This window comes from Mirounga angustirostris, unplaced genomic scaffold, assembly GCF_029215605.1.
Source record: "Mirounga angustirostris isolate CCGP_5_RB_7025 unplaced genomic scaffold, mMirAng1.0.hap1 SCAF_12, whole genome shotgun sequence".
NCBI classification, from domain to species: domain Eukaryota; kingdom Metazoa; phylum Chordata; class Mammalia; order Carnivora; family Phocidae; genus Mirounga; species Mirounga angustirostris.
Genome location: NW_026991720.1, coordinates 108,881,713 through 108,894,973, shown reverse-complemented (window position 1 = coordinate 108,894,973; position 13,261 = coordinate 108,881,713).

Genomic DNA, 13,261 nt, shown 5'->3' with positions numbered 1-13,261 from the left:
CTACTTTATGCCAAATATTAGAAATACAAAGATAAAGGGGAGCCTGGGTGGCTCAGTTGGTTAAGTGCCCAACCCTGTATTTCAGCTCAGTTCTCAATGTCAGGGTCGTGAGTTCAAGCCCTGCGTTGGGTGTGGAGCCTATTAAAAAAAAAAAGGAAAGGAAAGAAAGAAAGACAAAGATAACAAAAATACAGCTTCTGACCTTAAAGTCATGGAAAAGTAATATGTAGTTAATGTATATATGCATATATCTGAATATATATATTGTATATGAAGGGAAAATACTGTACAATGAAAATGCCTCTCAAGATCTGTTTAAGGAATTCTAGCGCATATATTAGGTAGTAACTGGAATAATTGCAAATTATAGAAGTTAACCAAGCTGAAGATTGAAAAGGACATTTACAGTATTGAGAAAATTAAAATTTAGCACGGTTTTCTTGAATTTGATTCAATCAATTAAGCTCTAATTAAACTGTATTACCTAGATGATATTATATTTTGGTCAGACAATATAATGCATTTTATAAGAAATCTAAGAAGCCTCAGGCAATAAATCACGTGTCTTGAAGAGTAATCTGGCCTAGATAAAAATTAATTTAAAAAAATGTTTCCAGCCTGCAAATTTGCTTGCTTATTAAGGGCCAGGTTTTCTTTGCTAATCAGTACTGAGCAAAAAATTGGAAAAATATAAATACAAACATTTACACATCTAGAAAATTTAAACAACTGAAGATTGGTTCAATGTCATAAAAAAATAGGGAAAATATTTCCCAATAAAAGGCAATCCTGATAAATACTAAGAAATTAATAAATCAATAAACAGATAAAATAAACAAAGTGCTAGGAAAATACACAAGCAGCTGATTATCAGTGCTTATTCGGTCAAGGCAGCGGTTTGCTCCTTCCGTGAAATACCAAGGAACTTTGCAGATCCTTACCTGGGTTTGGAGAGTAATTTGCTTCCTGATTTACTCAATGCTGACAGCCACATTAAACAGACATATGTAGGACTTCAGAGGCAATGAGCTATTGCAAGCATTTATCCATCCAACCATCCATCCATCCAACCATCCATCCATCCATCCATCCTTCCATCCAACTGGCACACCCAATTCCTAATTCTAACATCAAACGTAGAAACATGCAACCTCTTCTAGAACAAAAACACAAGAGAATTCTATTTATATTGACCAGAAATATTATTCTTGGCAAAGACAAATTCCAACAAATTTTATATTGAAGTAGTAATCAATTCAAGTATAATATCTACCTGAAAATTGTCTAAAGTCAAAATATTTGAAAATCATAAATAGCACTAATAACAGGCAAAAAAGTAGCAAGTTAAAACACAATTCCTTTATCAGACTATGAGCCTAAAATAGTATCAGATAAAGGTAAACACAAAGCTGAAAAAAAGATTTTAAAAGATTTTTAAGAGATTTAAATTTCAATTTTAGAATATTTAAAAGCTTCAAAGCCATTTATCTGGTCAATCTGGTCTATTAAAAAAGACCCAGGAATACATTAGAGGATAGCACAAGTATTTGCCAAGGCCAAGACCTCTGTGAATCACTGCAGGTCTGATGATGTCAGCTGTTTTGATTGACATAGTCATAATACAGCTCTGTTTTAATATGGCAGAGTTAGCTGAGCTCTCTGCTGTGTTTCCATATCTTCTACGATGATTATATATACTTTAAGTATTTGTTTACACCTCTGTCTATGTTAGTCTGTAAGCTCCTAGAGGTAAGACTTTATATTCCTAATACAAACACAAACTTTAGTCTTAAATGATAATTCAGTTTGTTTTATTAATGATATTGCATAAACAGGATCTTAATCAGTTTAGTTCCTACTATGTTTATCTTACCTTCATAGAATTATAACGTTACAAGTTCAAATATGATTATAAACCATCATTAAAAGAAAGGGACAGTATCCTCAAGAATTAAATCAAAACACAACGTCACATTCTTTGGAAATCTACAAGCTAAGTATCTTCTTGAATTCTAAAAAAGCTTGTGGAACTTTCTCTATCAAGTGTTACATTTATAGGAGAGCCTGGCAAATGGGTTTTAAAAATCTTTAGATACTCTATGACTTCCTTAAATCCATGTATTTAGTACTGTTTCTAATCAATTAGCAGTTATACTAGCTCCAAATGTTTTTGCATCTCTTGAAGTAAACGGAGCATCTGCCTGCAGACAATATAGTCTAAGAGGCATTTTATAAAAATTGATTCCTATGAAAACCTAGAAAAAATCAAGTACAACAAAAGACTATAAAGAGTCTTTCTAACATACATGGGATTTTTTTAATTTGTTTTTGTTTTAATGTATGGTCTTATTTTGAGGATCTATTTAAGCTAGCATAGCAGATCTTGAATCAGGATTTCTTACAAATAACAAAACATGTAAACACAACCTAGCTCGTTTAAACCATTACTAACAAAACTCATTAATTTGTATTAAGTATATAAAAGTACTCACATCACCACTCACTAAAGAGCCTTCAGCTGAGCAATCGAAATTCAAAAGGGAAAAGACCCCTAACTAAAACAGAGTTGTTTGTGGACATGTTAACTGAGTTGTCAGTGAGTCAGGCATAAAATGTGAACAGTACTTAAGACTCCTTCGACTTGAAATACTCTAGTACTGGAAATGATCTAAGGTTTCTGCCAAGTTTCCTACTCTAGGGAAAGAGATACTTTGATACATCATTTAACATGTATGAACCATTACTAATTTAGAGATTGTGATTTTTTATAAGCATTTTCACCTTCGTCATAAATGATCAAACTTAACACCACCAATAATGAGACAAACTGACCATGATCTTCTGATGTATTCTTGTCAAAAATGTTTAATCCAGGACTAATCATGAAGAGACAATGAGATGAATCCAAATTGGAGAAACTTCTGCAAAACAACCAGCCTAGAACCTAAAGATGTGGATGCCAAGGAAGACCGAAAAAAGGCTGGGAAATGATTTTAATTTAAAGGAGACCAAATAGGACAACTAAATGCCATATGTGACCCTTGTTCAGGGGGTGGGTCAGCTATAAAGGATTTTACTGGGACATTTGGGAAAAATTAAATATAGACTCTGTATTACATATTACTCTATATTACATACATTACAGATGTATTAAATTCTCTAGTGTATTATATTCTCTATAATAATTATATAATACTTATATAGAAGTCTTCATTCTTGGGAAATACATGTCAAAGTATTTGGGGGAAAAAAACGTAATGAAATATTTAGGGAAGAAGAGTCATGATGTCTGAACCTGTTCTCAAATGGTTGGGGGTGGGGACAAAAGGATTTATATACAGAGATAAAGCAAATGTGGCAAAATGTATTCAAATGATAAATTCAGAGTATATGAGTCTTGATTGTTCTTTAAAATTTGAAATTTTCAAATTGTGAAAACTTTTCACAATAGACAGGGGGAAAATAATCAAATGCAAATTTTACAACTGAAAAAGACAATAACTGAAATTAAGAACTTAATAGAAGGGGTTCACAAGCATGTTTGACAGAACAGGGGAACAAATTAGTGACCTGGAGGGTAAGTCAGAAAAAATTATCCAGACTAAAAATACAGAAAAAAGATAAGAAAGTATGGCAATGAGTGTATGAGCATGAGACATGGTGAAAAGGTCTCATAGATGTAACTGTAGTCCCAGAGGAGAAAGAGGCTGTAGCAGAAGTAATATATGAAGAAACAGCAGCCAAGAATTTCCCCAAATTGACCTTAGACACCAAACCATAGATTCAAAGCAATACGGACACTTAACAGGATAATCAACACAACAGAAACCATACTTGGCATATCATGGTACAAACTGTTAAAACGAGGAGGAGAAACTCTGAAAAGCAGCAGGGTGGTACCTTCAAAAGAGCAACTCCCACTTCTCAATGGAAAATATAAATCAGAAGAAAATTGAATAAAATATTTTAAGAGCTGGGAAAAAATAATGCCCTACCTAAATTCTATACCTAGTAAAAATACTCTTCAGAAAAAGAGGTGGCATAAAGACATTTCTGAACAAATACAAATCAAGGGAATTTATCATCAGCAGAATTGTACTAAAGGGAATAATAATGAAAGGAGTTCTTCCAGCAAACAAAGAATAATCCCAGAGAGAAGGAATGATATATGATAATAATGCAGATCAATGGAAAGGGTGAAAATGTGGGTAAATCTCAATGATTATATAAAACAACAAAAATCATATCTTCAGTTTAAAATATACAGAGAATCTAAATTCACTACAAGAACAGCCTAAAGGCAAAATGGTAATAAATGGAGTTGAAGTGTTCCAAAGTCCTCACTTTGTCAGAAAGTGATAATCAGACTTAAAAAAAAAAAATGCAAGTTTTAACCTCTAGGAAATTACTAAAAGAATAGTAAAAAAAGATACAACTAACAAGTTAATAGGATAAAATGAAATGATAAAAAATAATTCAAAAGAAGGCAAGAAAGGAGACCGAATGGCACAGACCAGGTGGAATAAAAAATAACAAAAAGATTCAAACCAAAATGTTATTATATTAAATGCAAATGGACTAAATATTCCATTAAAAGAAAGATTATTTTACTGGATCAAAACCAAAAGTATAAGCTACTAACAGAAGAGCACCTTAAATATAAGGATGCAGAGAAGCTGAAAACTACAGGATGAGAAACATACTACGCAACATCATCATAATGAATTGGATCTTTATGCTTCTACGCATTCAACCAAATATTTCATCTACTACAATAATAGTAAAACTTGTATATCACTTATTAAGGTCACCACACCCCAAAGTGGCCTCCAATGATTACTGCCTCCTCCTATTCACCTTGTGAAGCATGCCCCAAACCTACCTTAAGTTGGGCTGGCCTGTGTGACCACTAGAATATTGTAACAGGGACGGTGTGTGGCTTCTAAAACTAAATCGTAACAGACACTGTGGCTTCTACCTTGCTCTCTCTGGCATCACTTGCTCTGGGGAAAGCCGGAGGAATATTCAACAGCCCAATGAAGAGAACCATGTGGTGTGAAGAACTGAGGCCTCCTGCCAACAACAGCTCAGGCACCAATGTGCTGGCCATGAGAGCAAGTGAGCCCTCGTGAATGCATATCCTCCAACCCCAATAACGTCTTCACATGACTGCAGCCCTGACCTATATCTTGATTGTCACCTCATGAGAGACTCTGAGCCAGCAAGCTACTCCTAAATTCTTCGCATACAGAAACATTAGGAGATAAAAACGTTTATTGTTTTCTTATGCCACTTTATTTTGGGGTATTATGCTGCAATAGATAACTTATACATTTACTATGTGACAGGAACTGGCACTTCAACTTTGATTAATTCATTTTATGTAGAATAATCCATAGAGGCAGAGACTGTTATCATCAGTTCACAGACGAGAACACCGAGGCACACAATAGTTCAGCAACCTGCTCAAGATCACAGTAGTGGAAATGGCATTTGAACCCAAGCAATCTTCCACCAGAGCTGTTTTTCTGTTTTTTTTTTTTTTTAATATTACACTCTACTTTTCACAAACCAGGTCCTGGTTCAGGTAGTGAACTTTTCACAAGCCAGACATTGCTCCAGGTAGTGAACAGACACAAAGCCTACTGGGGGAAACAGACTAAAATAAATTAATGTAAATCATGATGTCAGGGAGATAAGTGCTACGAATTACAACAGAGCAAGTTAAGGAAATACGCATGATGGGAGAGAATGGGGTAACTGGGTAGATAAGGTAGCCAAGTAAGATCTGAAGAGATGACATCTGAGTTGGTATCTGAATGAACTGAGGGAAGCGTTCTGTGGATGATTATGTGGCTATCTGGGGGTGTATCAGGGGAGGGTAACTAAGAGGGGAGACCCTAAGGCTAGAGTGTTCTTGGTAATATTCATGGAAACTAATGCTGGAACTCAGAAAACATGGAAGAACGTGGTAGAAGCTATGGTCAGCGAGGTAGCCAGGCCAGACCATGTAGGGATTTGTAAGCCATGGTAGGAACTGTGTTACTTTATCCAAAGTGCTGTGAGTGGTCATTGAAGAATTCTAAACGGGGAAGTGCAATAATTGGTTAATGTTTTCAAAAGAAAGAATTTTAAAATCTCTGTAAGAAGTGACTTTTAAGAGGCAAGAGTGGACCCGGGGAAAACCATCAGGCCAGCAGAAGTCCAACTCTAGCGGAAAGGTAAGTCAGTTTGACTAGGGTAGGCAGAGGTGGTAAAAAGCTGTCAGATGTGAGATATTCTGAAGTCAGGACCTGCAGAATTTGCTGGTATTAGATATGGAATGTGCGAGAAAGAAAGAAGCTGAAGACAACTCCAAAAGTGTGGGCCTGAATAACTCAACAAATGGAGTTGCCATTTACAATACAGGGAAACACGTGGAAAGTTAACAGGTTGGGTAGAAAGATGGTAACCAGGAGTTCTGTTTTAGACGTGTGATAGTGAGATGCCCATGAAACAACCAGGCAGAGATGGCAAGTAGGTGGTTTAAGAAAGTTGAACCTAGAGACAGATATCTGAGAATCATGAAAGAAGCTCCAAAGGTATTAATTTTTTTACATTTTCTTTAAAGATTTTACTTATTTATTTGTTTGAGAGAGAGTGCGTGCATTTACACCTATGTGCTAGCAGGCGGAGGGGCAGTGGGAGAGGAAGAGGGTAAGAATCCCAGCGCAGAGCCAGACTCAGAGCTGGATCTCATGACCCTGAGATCATGACCTGAGCTGAAACCAAGAGTCAGCCGCTTAACCGACTGAGCCACCCAGGTGCCCTTGCACACTGTATTTCTATGTTTAATTTTTTAAGGAACTGCCTGCCATCACTGATTTCAATAGCTGCTGCACCATTTTACATTTCCACGAACAGTGCACAAAGGTTCCAATTTCCCCACATGCTCACCAATACTTGTTATTTTCTGTTTTGTTTTTTTTTAATAGTAGCCATCCGAATGGGTGTGAGGTGGCTACTGTATTAAGTTGAATAATATGTTCATATGTGAATGTGGGTGAACATGTGTTTATATATGCACCAAACATCCTATAAAGAAAGACAAGAACAGCATAACAGTAACTGCCCCCTAGAAGGGGAACTGGGGAATGATTGGGGGGGTAAGAGAAAGAGTTTTTTCTGTTCAGTATTGCATGTCTGAATTACCAATTAAATAGTACACAAAATTTTAGTTTTTCTAGATTTTTACTGGTTGTAATGAAATTCTTTTAATTTTCCCAGTGTGCCAACCACATTTCTTTTTCACTTGCTTCTTATGACTTTCCCCCTTTTAATAAGTTATTTTATAAAAGTAAAACTATATACAGAACACTCCTTCCCAATAGTCAACAAAACACTGAATTTGCTAGACTCGATCCAATGGAAGGTTTAAATAATTTAGTAATGGTCTGTTAAAATGTTAGCCACAGATTAGCAAGAGAAATACAATGAAACGTCTGGTGTGGTGAACTGTCAGGGTAAAAAATGAAAGTAGATCTTTTCAAGGAGATAAGTCTGTTCTCTCATCAGCACTTAACCATTTCTGTGATTGTTTTCTCTTTACAAAGACTGAATTCTTTTGTTTGACAATAGGAGATGGTTTTAATAAATCAGGCCACAAGCACTCAATGCTATGTTCCTTTTAAAAATGGTGTTTACAAGGGACGCCTGGGTGGCTCAGTCAGTTAAACGTCTGCCTTCGGCTTGGGTTGTGATCCCAGGGTCCTGGGATGGAGTCCGCTTCGGGCTCCTTGCTCAGCGGGGAGCCTGCTTCTCCCTCTGCCTGCCGCTCCCCCTGCTTGTGTGCTCTCTCTGCCAAATAAATAAATAAAATCTATTAAAATAAATAAATAAATAAAAATGGTGTTTACCAAAATGTGATACTAAAATGAAAAAAACTGGGGCACCTGGGTGGCTCAATTGGTTAAGAGTCTGACTCTTGATTTCAGCTCAGGTCATGAACTCAGTGTCCTGGGATTGATCCCTAAGTCTGTGCTCAGCAGGGAAACTGCTTGAGATTCTTTCCCTCTGCCCCTCACCTCTCTCTCTTGCTCTCATATAAATAAATCTTAAAAAATAAAATGAAAACATTGATGATTTTATAATTTGAAACAGAATAGAATTTACATTTGGCAAGATCTAATGTAAATACACAGACAAGACAGAAGAGATGATGGAAAGAAAATCGAGTGACATATCGGCAGGTATTAGCTTTCAGTGGGATGGCTATAGATATTTTTCTTGTTAATTTCTACTTCTCTACACTTAAATTTAGTTAAATATATTCTTTTCATTAAAAACTGTAATGGTTATTCGTATTTGCACTATATCACTTACAGGAGCTTCTATTTTTGTTCAGTTAACCTAATAGAGTTACACAAGCCTTACGCTTATTAATGCAGTTCATTCCAGTTAAAATTTTTACATAAAGAGGTAAACTGCAGTAGAAACCCTGGATTTCTGTTAACAAATATTTACAACCCAGTAAAGCCTATCTGTTCTCTTCTTACCACCCAGCCCACTTTCTTCTATTTTTGAATTTCAATTGTATTTTGTTAATATATAGATATCTTTTACTTTCTTCATTTACACTTTTACTTTCATTCATTGCTTCGTTACTTCTCTCTCCCTTAGAATTCTTAGAGATCAAAGATTATCTCCATATTTCCTAGAGCACCCAGCACAATGTTACATATTTAATAGATAGTTAATATCTGTTAAATTATTGAAACCATAGAATTTTAGAGTTCAAAGAGAACCTGACAAGAAACCTTCCACTCCATTCCCATCTCAAGACTTTGGAGACTCCACGTTCTTATCTTCACAAAAAAGTATGTAAATTATAAGAAAACATCAACAGCACACAGAGTTTAGGACTTCACATGATTTGCTGATAGTTTTGATGCCTAAAACTATACTGAAAATTCACAGCTTGAATTCTCTCTGGCTTTGAACTGTACTCCAGGGCATTCATTTAGAATTTGCCATGGTTTTCACATATAAATATTTAAAATTCTTTTCAAAGTGATTTTCCTATTTTCAAAGTAATAAATGCCCTTTCAAAATCATTTGCTATTTCAGAATCTGAAAAGTGGGGAAATTTGAATATGAACTACATAATACATAATAGTATTGCATCACTGTTAAATTTCCTGAGTGGGATACATGCTCAAATATTTCTAAGTGAAATGTCTGCAACCAACTGTCAAATGATTCGGGGAGAAAAAAATCTGTACTTGTATCTACACACACACACACACACACACGTTAGTTAATATTTTGCTACATTTATGCATACACTATCAGTGAATATGGCTGAAAGGATACGCAAGTGTTTGTTGTACTCTTCTTGCAACTATGCTGAGGCTTGATATTTTTCAAAATAAAAAGGTGGGAGAAAAATATGTACGTTCAAATCCCACCCCACCCCCAACAATATTCATTTCAGGCCTTTAGATCTCTTAAATATCCTTCAAATAACAGGGCTTTGAGGCACTGGCACTTTTATTTAGTAGCAGACTTGAATTTATCTAAACATCACTAAGAAGAAATAGCTTCAGAAGTCAGTTACCTAAGGATAGATCTTATATGTAAATATCAGTACCAGCCTGCTTTTGTACCAAAATGGCATTCACATGTTAAAATATGAGGCACATTTAAATTTTCCAATAATCTTTTAAGAGGTAGGGGAAGTATAAGAAAAGTATACTAGACACTCTTATTTCTGATATTGACAAAGCAATTCAAAGAAAGCCTTCACGTTTATAAACATGCTGTCACTTCACAAATACGTTTTCTTTCCCATATGAATTATAAGCTTCAAGTCAGAGTAAGATCCCCAGGTACAATTAAAAAATGGGTTGAACAATCTGAACCAAACACGACACTCTCAGACATCTTAACAATTAGAAGATAATTTTCAAAAGACAACAAGAGAGCTTTTGTGTGTATGAAAAGGAAACTGAACCCTCAAAGGTTCAGCATCATAATCACAAATCACCATCACTATCACTGTCAATATTAAAGCCTTTCTCTCCTGTCTCCTGAGCATCACAATTAAATAGAGAGTTGGAATACTGTGACTTAGATAAAACCAGTTATACTGAAGTTTTAGTCACAGAGATTAATTTTATCTCTTCTCAAACTCTAAACTAAATTCCCTGGGATTGCAATCGTATCAAAAGGGATGAGGGGAGCAAAAAGGAATGAGAATTTGTCTAAATTATTTTTTTATTGCTAAAGACAAGTTGTACTTTATATTCTCTTTAGAAATATATATACATGAGAAATGCTGTAAGCGGGAGAATGCACTCCCAAAGATGTCCCTGCCCTAGGCTGTCCTCCTCCATCAACCTGGGAATATGCTACTTTACATATGACAAAAGGGATTTTGCAGATGTGATGAAGAGTTTGAACCCTGAGATGCTGAGATTACCCTTGAAAATCCCAATGGGCCCTACTAATCACGAGTCCGTAAAAGGAATTTAACTTGCTAGCCTGAGAGAAATGAGACAGAGGAGGAGGAGAATTTCTGAGCCTGAGGATGACTCAACCTGCTATCGATGCCTTTGAAAATGAAAGACAGGGCCACAAGCCAAGGGATGCAGGGGGGCCTCTGGAAGCTGAGAACAGTTCTCAGTTGACACCCAGCAAGAAAACGGGGTCTCAGTCCCACAAGCAACTGAATTCTGACAACACCTGAATAAGCAAGGAAGCAGGTTTCCTGCTAGAGTCTCCAGAAAGGAAGGCAGCCCAAGACACTTTGATTTTGGTCTAGTGAGATCCGTGCTGGACTTCTGAACTTCCAAACTGAAAGATAATAAATGTTTGTGGCTTATAATAAAGATAATAAAAGATAATAAAAAAGCCACTAAATTTGTGGTGATTTGCTACTGCAACAGCTCAAAACTTAATATAAACAAAGAATTAAGTTTATTGTACAGGTGACTGATGGGATTCTAAGGAAAATACCAGATTTGATCTGGGAAAGAAAACACGAATGAGAGATTTGGGTTATATGTCAGACTGAGGAATCTGCCAATCACAGTAACAAAATGCATGCTACCAGCTCCAGTTGCCTAAATGTAAAGATCAAGATAGAAGCTTATTCTCCTTTTCAAAAATCTAAAGCTAAAAAATAGTCTTCATTAGTTCAAAGCTGCAAGTTCTGTAAAATGATTTTAATTGCTAGCATAATTGAACTTAACTGTTGTGAAACTCATCCACTTGTTTCTTTCAATGTGTGGTGTTCATTATTCTGGAATAATACCTCTACCTGAACAATTCAGATATATGGGAACAGATTCAGATGGTGAACTATGAAAGCAGACCTAACGAGGCTTATAAGCTTTGGGGGATAAAGTAAGTAGAGATCTTCTATAAAGTACCTCTAAATCCTTGTGTATTCTTTGCTGAAATGCACATTCTAGAAAGTAATACTCATTATTAACCAGAAAACTGCTGCAGGAAACTCAGAAAATTAAAAACAAAACAAAAACAAGCAAGCAATTAGAAAGACTACTGCCAGAAAAGGAAAGAAAAGAGACATGTAGTATTACCTAAGTAATATGGGGGTAGTGATAATACCAAACCAGGTCTCAATTTGCTTTCAGATTCCCATTTTATTAAAAAGTAGCATATTGGGAATCAAGTCTCTTGTTCCTGGCGTCCTTGGCCTAGGTACTTCTGGCTATACTTCCCACTTCAAAGACACCATCTATGATTCTTAGGATGATAAAAGGTTTGCTACTGGTGGATTCAGAAGCAGTAAAGAGTGGAACATTCTGCTTCTGTGTGTGAGAGACAGAAACACACTGAGAAAGTTGAGGAGAGGAATAAAAGCTCATTTATGAAAGCAGTCTTTTCTAATTCCTATTCATCTCCCAGATCTTTTAAGGTTGGAATATCCAGTATTGGACCTATTCTCTTTATCTACACTTCTTCTCTTGTTTTAAATGCCATTTGTAAACTAGAAGCTACCAAATTAATGTCTTTAGCCAAATCATTTATCCTGAACTCAAAGTTCACATATACAACTGCCTACTCCACATCTTCCTTGGATTAAACAGGTATCTTAAATTTAAAATACCTTGAGGCAAATCCCTGATCATCTCACTCAACATTGTCCAACTTTTTTGTCTTTGTTAATGACAGCACTATCTTTCCAGTTGCTTGGGTCAAAAATCTTGATCCCTTCTTCTAATTATTAAACTCCAAGGCATGTGTGGTGGGAACACCATGATCTTTGGGAGTCCAGCAGACCTTGAGCTCAAATTCCAGCTCTTCTACTTCTGGATCACCTAACCTGAGCCATTAAAACTCTCTGCATCCCAGCCATGAGGACCCAATGAGAAAACAGAAAAAGCACTTAAGCATAATGTCTAACACAGAGTAGATGCTGAATAAATGAGAATTATTCACAGGGCAGAGACTGACAACCTTCCAACGCTCATTCTTCTTTTTCTTTTAAAAACATAACACCTGGGGCGCCTGGGTGGCTCAGTCGGTTCAGTGTCTGCCTTCAGCTCAGGTCTCAATCCTGGGGTCCTGGGATGGAGCCCCGCATCAGGCTCCCTGCTCAGCAAGGAGCCTTCTTCTCCCTCTCCCTCTGCCACTCCCCCTGCTCTCTCAAATAAATAAATAAAATTAAAGCAAAAACAAAAACTAAAACCCCCTACATATCCGGGCTTCGGAAGCAGATAGATGTGTCCACATGACCACGTCCTAGCCAACGGGATAGGAGGCCGAAATGGGGTATTTAACTTCCAGGTCGCATATTTTTGAAAAGCTGCTTGCCGTCCACCTGTTTTTGCCCTCGTCACACAGACTAGAACGTGATTGTGGTGGTGGTGATTCGCATTCATCTCTGCTGGCAAGGGCAACACCTTGCTTAGGGGACAATGGGACAAGATGAAAGATCAAGGTCCCCAGATGGCAGCGTGGAGCAGAACTGCCAACCCAAGTGCCCACCAACAGAGACACATACAAGCAAAAGAAAAAACCAATTTTCCCCCTGCAAAATGATGATGCCTACAAGTAAATTCATCTTCACTACCTAGAATCCATCTGACTCCTTCGACATATTTTTCAAGCTAAAGTTTCCAGAATACCCTTACAAATGTATGAATCCTCAAAAGATATGTCACTACTGAAAAGTATAATGTGAATGGGGGGAAAAAACAGCATATATGGGAATTTGCGGCAGCCTGTTAAAAATGAAAAGGAATGTATCTTTTCC